The following is an 18882-nucleotide window of genomic DNA, read 5'->3' on the forward strand; positions in this document are numbered from 1 at the left end:
ATGGCTTTTATCTTTGTTTATTTTTATTTTTTGGATATGAGGTTGAGCATATCTTCATATGTTAAGAGCCATTTTCATTTTCTTTATCAACTGTCTGTTACAGATTTTGCCCATCTTCTGTAATGGATTGTTGGTCTTCTTAGCATTTGTCATGCAGAAATTTTCTTCTTCTTTTTAATGTAACTGAATTTATTTCATGTGGTTGAATCAATTTAGAGTAATGTTTAGAAAAGTCCTTCCAAATCCCAAGATTATAAGAGAATTATTCCATTTTTTTCTTCAACTTTTCTTTTTTACAGAAATTTATCCCGGTTTATAATGTGAAATAAAATAAAATTTTTTCCAGATGACTGTTGTGTCCTAACACCATTTATTGAATAGCCCATCTTCTCCCTAACTGTCTAAAATGCCATCTTTATAATCTACTATAGTGCCTCATGAATCTAGTCTTTTTTTTTTTTTTTAATCATATTCCTTTGTCCTGTACCAGTACCACACTGTTTGAATTACTAAGGATTTATAATATGCCCTGATGCTTATTAGGATTAGTCCCTAGAGAGGGCTTGCTTACTCACAGTAAGGAGCAGAGCCCATCACCATCCCCCTCCTCCTGCTGTCCTCCCACATCGCTTGCACTTTGCTGTCTCCAAGGAGGCACTAGGGGAAAGACCTTAGGACCTATGTGGACTGTGTGGAGAGGCTGGAAGACATAAGGAAAGGCACCCACCCTCTTCTTGTGGTGAGTTTTTAACTGAAGGATGCCTGCTGAGTAGTAGAGGGCCTTGCTTCCAAAAAGAAAGATGTGGTCAAATTCTGCCTAGAGTTCTCATGCTCCGAGCATTTCAGACATAATAACACACTTGTTTGGAGAAGGATGATGAACTGCAGGGGAAAAGAGTGGGAGAAGTTCCTGTGGCTTTTCTTAGAAATTCTTTCACAGCAGCATAAGAGGATTTGTATAAAGAGCGAGCTTATTAGCAGGTTCTGAAAGAGAGAGAGACACGGTTGTTGTTTCAGACTGCCAATGATCTTACATGTACATGATGTCTTCTCTTCAAGGATTACAAAATGCTTTACAAATGTTAAATTGCCAAACAGTCATTACCCCTTCTAGTTCCCCCATGAAATGAGGAATACAGTTGAATGACTCAGATGAATGTAAATGGGCTCCCACCTATGCCCACCCATCCCCAAACTGAACAATGCATATGTGGGAACTCATGTGCTAGTAGGGTATTGATGGGCCCCCTGAGCTCCTACCCACAGAACACCCACATTCACATTATTTCAAGCTTGGTACCTAGAGAGGCGCTTGGTAACAGCCAGACAGATGTACCTCTGACAAACTTAAGCATCTTTTGAGATGCAACCTCTCTAGGCAATTGTGTTCCAACAGAAATATTTGGTTTTTATTCTACAAAATTAATTTTTGTATACAAATATGCATATATATACATATATACCCACTGTCGTCGATTTGATTCCTACTCATAGTGACCCTATAGGACAGAGTAGAACTGCCCAATAGAGTTTCCAAGGAGTGCCTGGCGGATTTGAACTGCCGACGTCTTGGTTAGCAGCAGTAGCACTTAACCACTACGCCACCAGGGTTTCCATATATATATATATATATATATTTACACATTTGTAAGTTGTTCCTTAGGAGAGAGGAAGAGTAATTTAATCATAGTCTTATAGAAAACAGAATTTTAGGGCAAGAAGGGATATCTTAATCTTATTTTTTTACGAGTAAGGCCATTGGCACACAGAAAGATGAGTGCCGTCTTGGCCTATAGACTGAGCAGAGCCAAGCTGAGAATCCAGCTCTTTGCACTCCCTGTTTGGTGCTCCAACTCCCCACTCTCACGCCCATGGCAGACATCCACAGTCAATCCTGGAATGGTTCCCCATGCTAAACAGCCTACATTGCACAAGACAACCCTCTCCACAACAAAGATTTATCCAGCACAAAATGTCAATAGTACCAAGGCTGAGAAAATAATGGCTCCCCCTCCTTTGCAGTTAAATAATGGAGTTCATGGTGCCTAAAACTTGTTCACATGCTGAAGGCTTGGTTTCTGCCTCATCTTATCATCTCACTAACTTCACTATCCCTGAGGCAACCAGACATCATTCACAGAGTATCAGTAGCCTTTTGTTATTTCTGTTATGTCTTAGGACATGGTCTAGCTAGATACATGTCTAAATGCAGGAGGACAACAGCTTTGGAAACCAGAGTCAGTGTTTAGTTCTATCTTTGCCCTCGGGGGTCCTGTAGGTTCTAAGAGGACATATGCAGCTACAGGCTCTGGGAGCAAACCCAACTGCAGAAATAGAAGCATTTGAAGAGCCTGGAGACAGGCAAGATGTATCTTGGGTAGTGCTTACACGGTGTGATAGAAGGGCCTCGCAGGTGGCCAAAACAGGACAATGAGAAATCTAGGAGAAAGTGATATTCAGAAGCCTGTGGGACATCATGTGGAGACCTAATATTCACAATAGCTAAAATCTGATACTAACAATAATAAAAAACAAAACAAAATCAGTTGCTGTCAAGTTGACTCCGACTCTTGGCAACTCAACCTGTGCTTCATACGATTTTCAATGGCTATAATCTTTTGGAAGTAGAGTGCCAGGCCTTTCTTTTGAGTCATCTCTGTGTGGATTTGAATCACTAATCTTTCAGTTAGTAGCCAAGTGCTTAACTATTTGTGCCACCCAGTGGCTAATGTTTAAAGACAGGCATTATACTAATAAGCACTTTTCATCCCTATTTACTCCTCACAATAACCCTATGAGGTAGCTACTATTATGATTTCTGTTATCAAGTGCGGAAACTGAGGCCCAGAAAAGTGAAGTAACTTGTTCAGAGTCACAAAGCTAGTACATAGGTGAAGGAGCCAAAATTAAAACCAAAAGAGTTTTACTTCCAAGTCTGAGCTTGTGGCCAGCACACAGTAGGGCCTATCAGCAGATGGGGACCTCAGATGGCAAGAAGGTTGAGCCTTGGAGTAATGGAGTTGGGAGGGACCCATCATAGAAGATAAGACAGCTTTCAGGATTGGGGTACGAGGTTAGGACTGTGGTAGCAGCAAAGTAGACCTGATGCTGAGTTGTGCGATGCTGGACAAAAGCTTTAAAACTTCTTCCCACTTGGAGTGAGAGTTGTCTCTGAGCCATTAGGGGAATAAAAGTGGCCTATGATATGAGGAAAGCAGAAATTCGGTTAAGGCAGGATCAGACAGTTAAAACATTCCTTGAAGTCACGTACTGTGTTCCAAATCTGATTTTTCCCATACTGAGGGGCTGAGCAGTTCCTAGCCCTTAAGCCTAGAGTAAACCAATCAGGAGCGGCACAGCTTCACTTCAATGCTACCACATAAAAGGATACCCATGATCAAAACAACAGTATTCAACTCTGTTCTTAATTTCAGTGGAGACACACTCCTATGTTCTCTTCACCTCTTTTGCCATGAACCTTTTTTTTTTTAATTTTTATTGTGGTTTAAGTGAAAGTTTACGAATCAAGTCAGTCTCTCATACAAAAATTTATATACACCTTGCTATATACTCCTAGGAAACTCTGGTGGCGTAGTGGTTAAGTGATACAGCTGCTAACCAAAGGGTCGGCAGTTCGAATCTGCCAGGCGCTCCTTGGAAACTCTGTGGGGCAGTTCTACTCTGTCCTATAGGGTCGCTATGAGTCAGAATCGGCACTGGACCTGGGATATACTCCTAGTTGCTCTCCTAATGAGATAGCACACTCCTCCTTTCCACTCTCTATTTTTGTGTCCACTTGGCCAGCTTCTGACCCCCTCTGCCCTCTCATCTCCCATCCAAACAAAAGCTGCCCACATAGTCTCATGTGTCTACTTGATCCAAGAAACTCACTCCTCACCAGTATCATTTTCTATCTTTTAGTCCAGTCCGATCCCATCTGAAGAGTTGGCTTTGGGAATGGTTCCTGTCTTGGGCTAACAGAAGGTCTGGGGACTGTGACCTCCGGGGTTCTTCTAGTCTCTGTCAGACCGTTAAGTCTGGTCTTTTTACAAGAATTTGTGGTCCGCAGCCCACTGCTCTCTTGCTCCCTCAGGGGTTATCTGTTGTGTTCCCTGTCAGGGCAGTCATTGGTTGCAGCTGGGCACTATCTAGTTCTTCTCATCTCAGGCTGATGTAGTCTCAGGTTTATGTGGCACTTTCTGTCTCTTGGGCTCATAATTACCTTGTATCTTTGGCGTTCTTCATTCTCCTTTGCTCTAGGTGGGTTGAGACCAATTGATGCATCTTAGATGGCTGCATGCTAGCCTTTAAGACCCCAGATGCCACTCTCCAAAGTGAGATGCAGAATAGTTTCTTAACAGATTTTATTATGCCAATTGACCTGGATGCCCCTTGAAGCCATGGTCCCCAAACCCCTGCCCCTGCTACGCTGGCCTTGGAAGCATTCAGTTTATTCAGGAAACTTCTTTGCTTTTGGTTTAGTCCAGTTGTGCTGACCTTGCCTGTATTGTGTGTTGTCTTTCCAGTCACCTAAAGTAGTTCTTATCTACTATCTAATTAGTGAATAACCCTCTCCCACCCTCCCTCCTTCCCCCTTCTCGTAACCATCAAAGAATATTTTCTTCTCTGTTTAAACTTTTTCTTGAGTTCTTATAATAGTGGTCTTATACAATATTTGTCCTTTTGCATCTAATTTTACTCAGCATAATGCCTTCCAGATTCCTCCATGTTATGAAATATTTCACAGATTCATCACTGTTCTTTATCGATGCATAGTATTCCATTGTGTGAATATACCATAATTTATTTACCCATTCATCTGTTGATGGGCACCTTGGTTGCTTCCACCTTTTTCTATTGTAAACAGTGTTGCAATGGACATGGGAGTGCATATATCTGTTGGTGTAAAGGCTCTTATTTCTCTAGGATATATTCCAAGGAGTGGGATTGCTGGATCTTATGGTTGTTCTATTTCTGGCTTTTTACGGAAGCGCCAAATCGATTTCCAAAGTGGTTGTACCATTTTACATTCCCACCAGTAGTGTATAAGTGTTCCAGTCTCTCCACAGCCTGTCCAACTTTGTGTTTTTTGGATTAATGCCAGCCTTGTTGGAGTGAGATGAAATCTCATTGTAGTTCTGACTTGCATTTCTCTAGTGGCTAATGATTGTGAGCATTTCCTCATGTATCTGTTGGCTACCTGAATGTCTTCTTTAGTGAAGTGTCTGTTCATATCTTTTGCCCATTTTTTAATTGGGTTATTTGTCTTTTTGTAGTTGAGTTTTTGCAGTATCATGTAGATTTTAGAGATCAGGTGCTGATCGGAAATGTCATAGCTAAAGACTTTTTCCCAGTCTGTAGGTAATCTTTTTACTCTTTTGGTGAAGTGTTTGGATGAGCATAGGTGTTTGATTTTTAGGAGCTCCCAGTTATCTAGTTTTTCTTCTGCATTCTTTATAATGGTTTGTATACTCTTTATGCCATGTATGAAGGCTCCTAACGTTGTCCCTAATTTTTCTTCCATGATCTTTATTGTTTTAGATTTTATATTTAGGTTTTTGATCCATTTTGAGCTTACTTTTGTGTATGGAATGAGGTATGGGTCTTGTTTCATTTTTTTGCAGATGGATATCCAGTTATGCGAGCACCACTTGTTAAAAAGACTGTTTTCCCCAATTAACTGTTTTGGGGCCTTTGTCAAATATCAGCTGCTTATATATGGATGGATTTATGTCTGAATTCTCAATTCTGTTCCATTGGTCTATTTATCTGCTGTTGTTCCAGTACCAGGCTGTTTTGACTACTGTGGTGGTATAATAGGTTCTAAAATCAGGTAGAATAAGGCCTCCTACTTTGTTCTTCTTTTTCAGTAATGCTTTACTTATCTGGGGCCTCTTTCCCTTCCCTATGACGTTGATGATTTGTTTCTCCATCTCATTAAAGAATGTTGTTGGAATTTGGATCATAATTGCATTAAATATACAGATTGCTTTTGGTATAATAGCCATTTTTATGATGTTAAGTCTTCCCATCCATGCGCAAGGTATGTTTTTCTACTTATGTAGGTCTCTTTTGGTTTCTTGCAGAAGTGTATTATAGTTTTCTTTGTATAAGTCTTTCACATCTCTGGTAAGATTTATTCCTAAGTATTTTATCTTTGTGGGGCTACTGTAAATGGTATTGATTTGGTGACTTTCTCTTCAATGTTCTTTTTGTTGGTGTAGAGGAATCCAACTGATTTGTGTATGTTTATCTTGTATCTGTTGGCTACCTGAAAGTCTTGTTTAGTGAAGCGTCTGTTCATATCTTTTGCCCATTTTTTAATTGGGTTATTTGTCTTTTCGTAGTTGAGTTTTTGCAGTATCATGTAGATACTTCTTCTATTAGTTTCAGTAGTTTTTGAGGATTCCTTAGGGTTTTTCTGTGTATAAGATCATGTCGTCTGCAAATAGAGATAATTTTACTTCTTTCTTGCCAATCTGGATGCCCTTTATTTCTTTATCTATCCTAATTGCTCTGGCTAGGACCTCCAGCATGATGTTGAATAAGAGTGGTGATAAAGGGCATCCTTGTCTGGTTCCCGATCTCAAGGGGAATGCTTTCAGTCTCTCTCTATAGAGGATAATGTTGGCTATTGGCTTTGTATAAATGCCCTTTATTATGCTGAAGAATTTTCCTTCTATTCCTATTTTGGTGAGAGTTTTTATCATGAATGGGTGTTGAACTTTGTCAAATCCCTTTTCTGCATCAATTGATAAAATCATGTGATTCTTGTCTTTTGTTTTATTTATGTGATGGATTACATTAATTGTTTTTCTAATGCTGAACCATCCCTGCATACCTGGTATGAATCCCACTTGGTCATGGTGAATTATTTTTTTGATATGTTGTTAAATTCTATTGGGTAGAATTTTGTTGAGAATTTTTACATCTAAGTTCATGAGGGATAAAGGTCTGTAATTTCCTTTTTTTTTTTTTTTTTTGTGGTATCTTTTTTTACCTGGTTTTGGTATCAGGGATATGGTGGCTTCATAGAATGAGTTTGGTAGTATTCCATCATTTTCTACACTGTGAAATACCTTTAGTAGTAGTGGCGTTAACTGTTCTCTGAAAGTTTGGTAGAAATCTGCAGTGAAGCTGTCGGGGCCAGGGTTTTTTTTTGTTGGGAGTTTTTTGATTACCTTTTCAATCTCTTCTCTTGTTACGGGTCTATTTAGTTGCTCTACCTCTGTTTGTGTTAGTTTAGGTAGGTAGTGTGTTTCTAGAAATTCATCCATTTCTTCTAGGTTTTCAAATTTTTTAGAGTACAATTTTTCATAGTAATCTGATATGATTCTTTTAATTTCAGTTGGGTCTGTTGTAATATCGCCCATTTCATTTCTTACCCGGGCTATTTGCTTCCTCTCCAGTTTTTCTTTTGTCAATTTGGCCAATGGTTTATCAATTTTGTTGATTTTTTTTTCAAAGAACCAGCTTTTGGTCTTGTTAATTCCTTCAATTTTTTTTCTGTTTCATTTAGTTCTGCCCTCATTTTTATTATTTGCTTTCTTCTGGTGCCTGAGGTTTTCTTTTGTTGCTCTCTATTTGTTCAAGTTGTAGGCATAATTCTTTGATTTTGGCCCTTTCTTCTTTTTGGATGTGTGAATTTATTGATATAAGTTGTCTTCTGAGCACTGCTATCAGTGTGTCTCAAAGGCTCTGTTAGGAAGTGTTTTCATTCTCATTGGATTCTATAAACTTCTTTATTCCATCCTTAATGTCTTCTATATCCCAGTGTTTTTTGAGCAGCGTATTATTCATTTTTGAAGTATTTGATTTCTTTTCCCTTCTTTTTCTGTTGTTGCTTTCTACTTTTATCAGCTTATGGTCAGAAGATGCTTTGTATTATTTCAATGTTTTGGATTCTGCTAAGGCTTGCTTTATGACCTAATATGTGGTCTATTCTGGAGAATATTCCATGTGCACTAGAAAAGAAAGTATAGCTGGCTGCTGTTGGGTGGAGTGTTATGTATATGTCTATGAGGTCAAGTTGGTTGATTGTGGCATTTAGATCTTCCGTGTTTTTATTGAGCTTCTTTCTGGATGTTCTCTCCTTCACCAAAAGTGGTGTGTTGAAGTCTCCTACTATAATTGTGGAAGTGTCTATCTCACTTTTCAATGCTGATAGAGTTTGTTTTATGTATCTTGAAGCCCTGTCATTGGGTGTATAAATATTTATATGGTTATATCTTCTTGTTTTGTTGTCCTTTTTAATCATTATATAGTGTCCTTCCTTATCCTTTATGAGGGATTTAACTTTAAAGTCTGTTTTGTCAGAAATTAATATTGCCACTCCTGCTCTTTTTTGATTGTTGTTTGCTTGATATATTTTTTTCCATCCTGTGAATTTTAGTTTGTTTGTGTCTCTGAGTCTAAGGTGTATCTCTTGTAAGCAGCATATAGACATGTCTTGTTTTTTAATCCTTTCTGCCACTCTCTGTCTGTTTATTGGTGCATTTAGTCCATTTACATTCAGCGTAATTATGCATAGGTATGAATTTAGTGCTATGATTTTGAGGTCTTTTTTGTGTGTTGTTGACAGTTTCTTTTTTCCACTTAATTTTAAGAGCTGAGATTATCTTTACATATTGTCGTTCCCTCATATTTGTTGTTGCTGATTTTGTTTCTGCTGAGTCTCTATTTTTTTCTTGTATTTTATTTTGATAAGTAGGATAGTTTGTCTCCTTTATGGTTACCTTATTATTTACTCCTATTTTTCTAAATTTAAACCTAACTTTTATTTCTTTGTATCGCTGTATCTTCCTCTCCATATGGAAGATCTATGATTATATTTCTTAATCCCTCTTTATTGAGTTGTCTAGTTTTGTAACTTTATTGTTAATCTTCTGAATTTCTGATTGCTGTCTGTCTATGGATTTTTCCAGCTTATTAAATTTTTCACTATGTTCCTGAATAATCTTTCTAATTTCTTCAATTGCTTTATCTGTGTGTTCCTTGGCTTGTTCTGCGTATTGCCTCATTTCCTTCCAGATGTCTCGAGGGGTCCTGTATATTAATCTCTTGTATTCTGGCTCTGGTAATTCCAGGGATCCACTTTCATCTAGAAGATCCCTGGATTCTTTGTTTTGAGAGCTTGTTGAGGTGATTATGGTCTGTTTCTTTATCTGACTTGATATTGACTATTGTTTCCGAGCCATCTATTAGTTATTGTATTAGTTTATGCTTGCTTACTGTGTCGTAGCTTCTTGCTTTGTTTTGTTTCGATATACCCAAATGGGTTGCTTGAGTGAGCTAGCATGAGTAATTTCACCTTTGGAGCTCTGACGTCCTGTCCCCAGCTGGCTAGAGCTGTTATCAGGTATAACAGTGTAGGAGTCCATTCACTTTTCTTGTATGAATTCAGCTCAGGTGTCCAGGTAGCTGATCGTCAAGTGTGTGGTACAGGCCCTGTCTTATAGTCTTAGAGGGGTAGGAGTGATTGGTGTAGGTACCTGTATCTGATTGCAGCAGGGTGTCATGCTCTGAACAAGGCAGGGGGCTGAGAACTAAACCCCGAGTGTCTCTGAGGAAAGCACGTCCTTGGTCCCTAGAGCAGCATGCAGGTGGGTGGTTTCTGTAGATGGACCATGGGCACCCAATGTTTTTGATTGTAAGAACTGGGAGGTACCAGTTATCCTCGGACCCCTGTCGCGGGTGGCTGCATGACCTGAGTGGAGCTACCAGTCCTTAGACCCTTGATATGGGTAGGTGAGGACCCTGTTTAATAGGCAAAGCAATGTCAAACATCAAACACCCACCTCTCCACCGCACAGCGGAAACAGTTGGAGTCTGCCAACAAGGGCCTGTTCTTCTGAAATAGGCCCAGACAGGTGCATGCAGAAGGGAAAGGTGCTCAAAGTCCACAGACTGTTTATGCCTGGACAGGAGCCACTTCTGTCCTAGCTCTTCCGGTTATTGGAGGTGGCAAATTATCTTTTCACCCAATTGCAAATTTTTGCTTCTCCACGGCCGGGAGGATGGGTCTAGGCACTCAACAGGGGCTATCTCAGGCCCAGGGAATTCAGCCGCTGATGCTGGCTTGGGGGTGGGTGGGCATGGTAAAATATACACAGGTGCTTAGCTTTTGCCAAGAGTGCCATTCTCCTCTGGTTCCGGAGGTGAAAGTAGGCTCTGTGGCTGGCTGCTTCTTCCTGAGGAAACTGCGGCCCAACGCTAGTACCAGCCTGCTGCCTCTGCTCCCGAGAATGGTGCCTGAGGGCTCCCTGCGATTCAGGTCCGGTAATTCCTCTCCGCTTCTGAACCGTCTCTGGCTCCCCCTGTCCCTCGGTTTGTTTTCTAAGCTTGCCTTTGATGCTCAGGGCTCCTAGCTTATCATAAATATACTCATTTCACTGTTTTTTTTGGGTCTTTGCTGTAAAGAGGGCTCGCCAGAAGCGTCTGTCTATTCCGCCATCTTGACTCTACCTTGCTACATAATATTTCATATACAATTAAACCTATTTTATTTATCTATTCCCTCTACTCAGGGACATTTAGATTCTTCCTTCCTTTCTCCCTGCCTCCCTCTATCTCTGTCTTCCTTCCTGCCCTTTTTCTTTCTCTATTTCAAATCTGTTTGGAAAAAGTACAACCAGAATTCTCCTTAGAAGCAATAATGGAGAGACTACTTCTCACATACTTTGGACATGTTATGAGGAGGGATCAGGCCCTGGAGAAGGACATCATTCTTGTTAAAACCATGCTTCCTCTTTTTCACCAACCCTCAGTGAGATGGATTGACACAGTGGCTGCAACAATAGGCTCAAGCATTAACAATGATTGTGAGGATGGTACGGGACCGGACAGTGTTTTGTTCTGTTGTACATAGGGTTGCTATGAGTTGGAACCAACTTGACAGCACCTAACAACAACAACAACATTACAAACAGCATTTGACAGCTTTTTAGGTCTCCTTTGTTACATGTATGAGGGTTTTCTAGGGTGTATCCTTAGAACTGTAATTGCCCAGTTATGGAGTATGGCCTCTTTGACCTCACTAGCTATTGCAAAATTGCTTTCCACAGTGATTGTCACTCACCAAAAATGCATCTAAGTTCCTGTTTCTCCACATCCTGATTAATACTTGGTGTTATCAGACATTATTTTTGCCCATCTGATTAGTGTGAGATGTTATCCTATTGTTGTTTTAAATTACATTTCCCTGCGTTTTATTGAGATTGAAGTTTTTTCATATATTTAGATACTAATTTGTACCTCTTTGAACCTTATTTATATCCTTAGTTCATTTATCAACTGGGCTATCTTTTTCTTACCAATTGAAAAGATAACTGTATGTTCTAGATACTAATCTTTTGTCATATTTGTTGGCTACCAATAACTTCTTTAAATCTTTAAGTTGTTTTTTCATGTTGTTTGTGGTTCCTTTATCATATGTTGTTATTGTTGTTAGGTGCCGTCGAGTCAGCTTTGACACATAGCAACCCTGTGTACAGCAGAACAAAACACTGTCCAGTCCTGCGCCATCCTGACAGTTGCTGCTGTGTTTGAACCCATTGTTGCAGCCATTTTGTCAATCCATCTCATTAAGGGGCTTCCTCTTGTTCACTGACCCTCTACTTTACCAAGAATGAAGTCCTTCTCCCGGGACTGATCCCTCCTGATAACATGTCCAAAGTAAGTGAGGTGAAGTGTCACCATCTTTGCTTCCAAGGAGCACTCTGGCTATATTTCTTCAAAGACAGACTTGTTCATTCTTCTGGCAGTCCATGGTATATTTGATATTCTTTGCCAACACCATAATTTAAAAGCATTAATTCTTCTTCAGTCTTCCTTATTCATTGTCCAGCTTTCACATGAATATGAATATGAGGTGACCAAAAAGATCATGGATTGGATCAGGTGTAGCTTAGTCCTCAAAGTGACATCTTTGATTTTTAACACTTGAAAGAGGTCTTTTGCAGCAGATTTGCCCAATGCAATACGTCTTTTGCTTTTCTGACTGCCACTTCCATGGGCACTGATTGTGGATCCAAGTAAAATGAAATCCTTGACAACGTCAATCTTTTCTCCATTCACGATGTTGCTTAATTGGTCCAGTTGTGAGGCTTTTTTTTTTTTTTTAAGGTTTTCACTGGTCAGTTTTTTCAGAAGTAGACTACCAGGTCCTTCTGCCCAGTCTGTCTTAGTCTGGAAGCTCCGCTGAAACCTGTCCACCAATGGTGACACTGCTGGTATTTGAAATACCAGTGGCAAAGTTTCCAGTATCACAGCAATGCACAAGCCACCACAGTACGACAAACTGACAGATGTATGATGGCCTTTATCATATGTTTTAATTTTTAAGAAATTCAAATTTGTATATTTTTTCCTTTACAATTTATGATTTTCCTGTCTGAAGAAATCGTTCTATATCTGGATATCTTAAAGATATTTGTCCATAATTTTTTATATATTTTTCTTTCTTTGTTTCTTTAATCCACTTGGACTTTTTTTCGTGTATAGTAGTATGTAGGGAATGGAGTTTTTCTTTTGCCATATGGACAGTCATGTGTCCCAAAATCATTTATTGAATAGTAAGTATTTTTTCCTCCCTTATTTGCAGTGTTACTTCTTTCATATGCCAAATATAACATATATGTGGCATATCTTTTCAGTGTGCTCCTTATGACTCTCAATTGCTGGTATTTTCATCTGTGTCTGTGAACTTTTTCCAGAACCACAGAAGCCTGAAATTTCTGAGGAATTAACATCCTGTGGGAACAGTTCTCACCGAAGTCTGAATGGAGTTGGCTTATAACTATCCCAGCTCACTCGCCCACTCCTCAGGTGGGACCAGCTCACTCACCCACTCCTCAGGTGGGGCCAGCTCACTCGCCCACTCCTCAGATGGGGTCAGCTCATTCATCCACTCCTCAAATGGGGTCAGCTTATTCATCCACTTCTCAAATGGGGTCAGCTCATTGATCCACTCCTTAGTTGTGATAATTCTGAGACATGTTGTAGACCATTTCCCAGAGTTCCACATAGGAACTAGTTCCTGTAGCCCACTGTTGTAGCTTGCTTAATTACTTACCTTTTATAGGCCGCCTCCCTCCTGTCTCACTTCCCTACACCTCTCAAATAAACTCCTTCTGCTCAAACCCTTGTCTCAGGGTTTGCTTTTAGAGGAATGTAAGATAAGATGTAGGAGCCCTGGTGGCAAAGTGGTTAAACACTCGGCTGCTAACTGAAAGGTCAGTGGTTCAAACCCACCAGCTGCTCTGCAGGAGAAAGATGTGGCAGTCTGATCCTGTAAAGATTACTGCCTTGGAAACCCTATGGAGCAGTCCTAATCTGTCCTATAGGGTCGTTATGAATTGGAATTGACTTGACAGTAATGGGCTTGGTTTGGTAAGCTAAGATGCGTGGATCTATTTCTAGTCTCTGCCCTATTCTATTTGTCTATCATTGTACCACCCAACTTCATAAAGCCATTGGGCTCACCCCATGTCACATAGCGGGCTGACAGACTAGGCCTTCAAAATCTTTACCTTAGCCTCAGCTTGGTCCTCCGCTGCAAATGCTCCTCTGTGGCGTATAGTGCTCTGCTTTCATTTTGATTCTCCTGGCTCCTGTCCTGTGATTCACCCTTCTTGATTCCTTACTCTTTTTTTTTCACTTAAGATCATTTGGATTTTCCTTCAGGCTATGGACTTTGGTTTCTTGGGTAAATATCACACATACAGTTTACCACAGGGAAAAAAAAAGTAGAGGGGGGCAGATAATTGATAGTTATCTATGTGGTGCTCCTTGGAGTCATTCTTGGGTTTTGTCTTTGAATCTTGAAGAGAAAGTTGCAGTTTTCATTGTGACAGAGGAAGTAGAACCATGCCTTGATTTCACAATATGCTTTGTTAATTTTATGTATTTTTTAACAGTTCTAACTGGTGGCACAGTGATTAAGCCTTTGACTGCTAACCAGAATGTTGGCAGTTCGAATCCACCAGCTGCTCCTTGGAGACTCTGTGGGGCAGTTTTACTCTGTTCTATAGGGTCACTATGAGTTGAAATTGACTTCACAGCAATGGGTATCAGGCTTTGAAAAGTTATAGGTGCCCTTCACCTTCCGCTCTTGTACCTTGCTAACACACTGCTTATGGGCCTAAAACTGTCTGATCAGACTTTTACAGATCAGAGAACTTAGGAACAATGTGGGACACATGTGGGAGGATCCAGTCTAACTAACTAGTTTCCTTGGAGGGATTAGAAATTGATTTCAGAGCCCAGTGTATGTCCTTTATAACCATATATAGTGATGTGAACATAATCATTACACAGTGTGAGCGTAGTCATTCTCAACTGATACTTTTGTTGTCCACTTAAAGTCTTGAGTTAAAAAAGCTGGAATGATAATTATTATATGTAAATATATGGACTTTACATACCCTACCCCCCAAATTATAAATTGTGAGATCCAGAGTAACAAAAACCAGGAAAACAGCTCCCATATAGAATTCTTGTCTTAATACTATTTCTGTCTGTGGGAGCTGCTACAACACAGGCAAAAAATCTGAAAAAGTGAAGTGACCACACGATGATAGAAGTGATGCTAATATCAGGAAAGGGGGTTGATACACTGAGGGGAAGGACAATTAAAGGTCAAGAAGAGCCCTGAATGCATTTATTGGTCAAGGTTTGGGAAGACTGGAAGGTATTTCTCCTTTAAGAAATCCAACTCTGACAAAGTTCCCCTTACAGCTGTTTCTTTTGGGGCCCTACCTATGTCATGACACTTCTCAGCCCTGAACATAGTATAGCTAAGCTACAGAGAGTACCACACATAAGCTACAGAGAGTATGGCTCTAAATTGTGTGCTAAATATGACAGAATTATTAAGCTTTTCAGTTAGCAGGTTTTTTTTTTTTTGGAGGTGCTGTGTTATTGTTTGAGAAGCCCTGGTGGCATAGTCATTAAGCACTCAGCTGTTAACTGAAAGGTGGGGTTGTTGGAAACGTCCCCCTGCCCCCAACAGCCGCTCAGCAGGAGAAAGATTTGGCAGCCTGCTCCTATGAAGATTACAGCCTAGGAAACCCTATGGGCAGGTCTACTCTGTCCTATAAGGATGCTATGAGTTGGAATCGACTCTATGACAATGGGATGCTACTGCTTACCTGTAGTAAGCACCATTTTTGACACAGACACAGGGGTTTTACTTCTATTTTACAGATATGTTCCCGAAGTTAGGTTCAGACCCTTTTCTTTCTTTCTGCAAATTTCGCTGGCGTTACCATTCTTTTAGTCTGCTTCCCACAATTTCTTCTTACAGAAATGACTTTCATTAACTTGTGCTTTGAGACTCCTGAGTGCAGTAATATAGTTCTGTTTGAATTAGAAAAGGAAATTGGTTGGAGCCCCCATCTTCCGCTGATTTGCCACCAGCATTCTCCGCAGGGCCCTCCAGGCTTCCTGACTGCAGTTCTTGGACAGCAGCTCAGCCAGCTCCAGCCAGGATTAGCGATAGGCCAGAGTGACTGCTTTCCCAGCTCCCTTTACTGTTCATGGTGTTTTAAATTACACTTTTACCCCAAGGAAGAACCCCTGGCTCTAACCACGTGAGGTGATTATTTCTGAAAGCCTCACGGACTCCAAACCAGAATAATTAAGGAGTACAGGATACCTTTTCAGATAATTGAAAGGTGGTGGCAGAGACCCGGGAATTAAATACTACTTTTTTTTTTTTTTTTTTAAACCATATTTATCTACTCATTTTCCGCTTTAAACGTATGTTCCTGGCCTGTGAGTATTTCTTTTCTAGGTGGCTGAGAGCAAGTTCAGTAGGTGTTGGAAGCAATCGATGTGGATTCACCTGCGGCTCTGTCTACGCCATTTGTAAATCCCGTGATGCACTGCGGAGCCCGCGCAACGTTCTGACTCAGCATCTCCCATCTGTTGCCTCCTGGTTGCACGAGGCGTCAGGAGCAACCACTATTAAAGGTAAAGCTCGCTGTTCTTGCTGTCTTTAAGGACGAGGAAGGAATAAGCTTCTCTGTGCCCCACACCTCCCCACTCCTGCTCTATTAATAGCACTCACACTCTGTTGTAATTGTCTGGGTGTGTCCCGTTTCCCCAGGGTACCTCAGCATTCTCAAGGGTAACAGCGGCACCACTCTCAGTGGGTTTACTGCTTCTTCAGGCCCTTTCTTATTTTTTCCTTGTTATAATTATCTAATGCTTCACCTCTGTGGTCTTCAAGATTGATTGCTGTGCAGTCATTGACTTTCTGCTCCTGCCTCTCTCACAGCCAAAGTGACCAGTTCTACCACCCTCAGTACCTATCCAGCCTGGTATATGGCAGGCCCTCGATAAATGAGAGTGTTCAGGTGTTATCTTTTTTATAATTATTATTTGCTCTTTCTGCTCCAGTTATCACCACTTGGGTGATTGGATGAGGGGCAGACTTTCACCTCAAATTAATAAGTATAACTATTCCAGGATAATCTTAGACGGTCAGAACTTTTGCAGGAACAGTTCCCGCAGAGTAGCCTGTTCTTTCATTTATGCAGCCCTTCCCTGTTTTTTTTTTTTTTTCCCCTGTAGCAAAGGAGTCCCTGGGTGGAACAAAGGATTAACTGCTTCACTACTAGCGGAAAGGTTGGTGGTGCCATCCAACCTAGAGACGCCTTGAAAGACATGCTTAGTGATCTGCTTCTCAAAGGTCACGGCCTTGAAAACCCTATAGAGCAGTTCACCTCAGCACACGTGGAGTCACCACGAGTTGGAATTGACTCTACAGCTATTAACAACAACAGCGACAACATCCCTGTAGCAAATTCTTACAGGCCAAGTTTTCTCAAAGGTTGGATTGGAGGACATTTGAATGGCTCACTCTCAGAACTATCCTTTTATGTTAATCCCCAGGTACTAGATGGAAGCCCTCATGAATATTTTAGGCAGGTAGGTCTATGACAGTGAAAGAAGTATCTTCAAGGTGTACATCCCCTGACCCAGTGTTGCCAAGGGCTCATCTCTAGTAGATTCAACTTGCCTTCACCCATAAAACACAACAGTTGCAGGAGATAGAAGAGGAATACCTAACCACTATTTGAACTTATTGGAATCCATAGATGGATAAACTGGCCCTAAATGGCATGTTAAGAACCTACAAGTTTATTGTAGCCAAGTTCCCATGCAGATGTGTTTTAGCATTGCCATGGAAACATCTTTTCAACAGTGGAATAATGAGATGGTAATGAAGAGAGAGGGGGACAGTGGTGGTTCAGTGGTAGAATTCTCACCTTCCATGTGGGAGACCTGGGTTCAATTCCTAGTCAGTGCACCTCAAGCATAGCCACCACTCTTCTGTCAGTGAAGGTCGTCGTGTTGTTATGTTCCTACTTTCAGCGGAAATCCCAGACTAAGACAGTCTAGAAAGAAAGGCCTGGTGATCTAATTCTAAAAATCAGATAATGAAAGCCCTATAGATCTCAGTGGGCAGCATTTTGTTCTGTTGTGCATGGGGCCTACTCAGCAACAGCTAACACAATGAAGAGAGATGGCATATAATAAATTATAACAGTCATAGTTACTATTGCAAGAAGAATGTAGAAAAAGCAGTTAGTTGAAGGAGGAAGCAAGCAGGGAGGTCAAAAAGAAGGGCAGAGTCATTTGTATTAAAACCTGGTGTCAGGACTTGGAAATTGAATGTTGCAGATTTCAGAACCTGTTTGTGGCCCATCCCAGTCGACTACTACGATGTGGAATAGATTGCTTTAATTTCTGAACTTGAGTCTCCTGACTTGCTAAAATGCTCAGGCCTTACATGGTACATGACGCCTGTTTTAGTTCCTTAGTGCTGCTCTAACAAACTATACCACGGTGGGTTGCTTTAAAGAATACAGATTTATTTTCTCACAGTTTTGGAGACTAGAAGTCCAAATCAGGGCATCAGCTTTAAGGGAGTGTCCTTTTTTTGTTGTTAGCCCTGGGAGTACCTTGGCATCTGTCTGTCTTCTCCTGTGAGTGTCTCTCCATCTCTTCTGGCCTTTTTATAACTCAGAAGTGATTAGTTTAGAATTTACCCTACACTGGTATGACCCCATTAACATAACAAAAGAAAAATGCCTATTTCCAACCAGTGTGATATTGACAGGTACAGACCAGACCAGCTGCTGTCAAGTGTCAGAGTAGAACCATTGTCCATAGGGTTTTCAAGGTTGTGACCTTTCTGAAGTAGGTTGCCAGGCCTTTCTTCTAAGATGCCTCTTAGTGGGTTCGAACTGCCAGCCTTTCCATTAGTAGTAGAGCTCTTAGCCATTTACGCCACCCAGGGACTCCATTTGTAGGTAAAGGGGTTAGAATTTTGACACATACTTTGGAGGGATGCAATTCAATAATAAAAAAAAAATAGCAGGGCTTAAATAGTAGAGCTTTAACAGTGAGGCCTAACTGATTGTTTCTGCTGCTCCCAAGTCCTAGCTCACTTGGTGGACCGTTAGGGGGAGCACCACAACCCCTAGTGTCAGAGTGGAGCCCATTAATCTTGACATCTCTTAAAAGCAAGTGTTTTTCCCTCCCTGCATACTACTTCCAAATTAGGGGCACCCCTTATGGCCCCTTGTTTGAAAGTAAACACTAGTGTTTAAAGTCCTTATCCTTGTTTTCCCCCAGGAAGCCTAGGGGGACTTCATGCAAATACATAGACCACCCCAATAGTGAGTGGTCCCATGACCACCACCATCTTTGGTTATATAACTGCTTCCACACCTAGAATTTTAGTTCTTGGAGAGGAGGGCCCCAGTATTATTTATCTTTGACTCCTCAGTATCTTGTATATTGCATGTGTTTAGTTAGTTGGAAGCTCAGTAAGTAACTATTGCATGATTATCAGTTGAGAAAGAGTGTCTC

At 40.8% G+C, this 18882-nt stretch overlaps 1 long non-coding RNA gene across 3 annotated transcripts in view; it reads left to right on the forward strand.

Annotated features, from left to right (window-relative positions):
* LOC111752736 (uncharacterized) overlaps positions 1 to 18882 on the forward strand; it is a 147455-nt gene that overhangs the window by 74901 nt on the left and 53672 nt on the right. For 2 of the 3 annotated variants that reach the window (XR_010321127.1, XR_010321122.1), the window contains exons 5-7: positions 11450 to 11673; positions 12714 to 12855; positions 15794 to 15972. This is a non-coding gene — a long non-coding RNA (uncharacterized LOC111752736). The remainder of the gene's footprint in view (positions 1 to 11449; positions 11674 to 12713; positions 12856 to 15793; positions 15973 to 18882) is intronic. The other variant, XR_010321126.1, reaches the window with a different exon arrangement.

This window comes from Loxodonta africana, chromosome 1 (assembly GCF_030014295.1).
Source record: "Loxodonta africana isolate mLoxAfr1 chromosome 1, mLoxAfr1.hap2, whole genome shotgun sequence".
Lineage (NCBI taxonomy): Eukaryota > Metazoa > Chordata > Mammalia > Proboscidea > Elephantidae > Loxodonta > Loxodonta africana.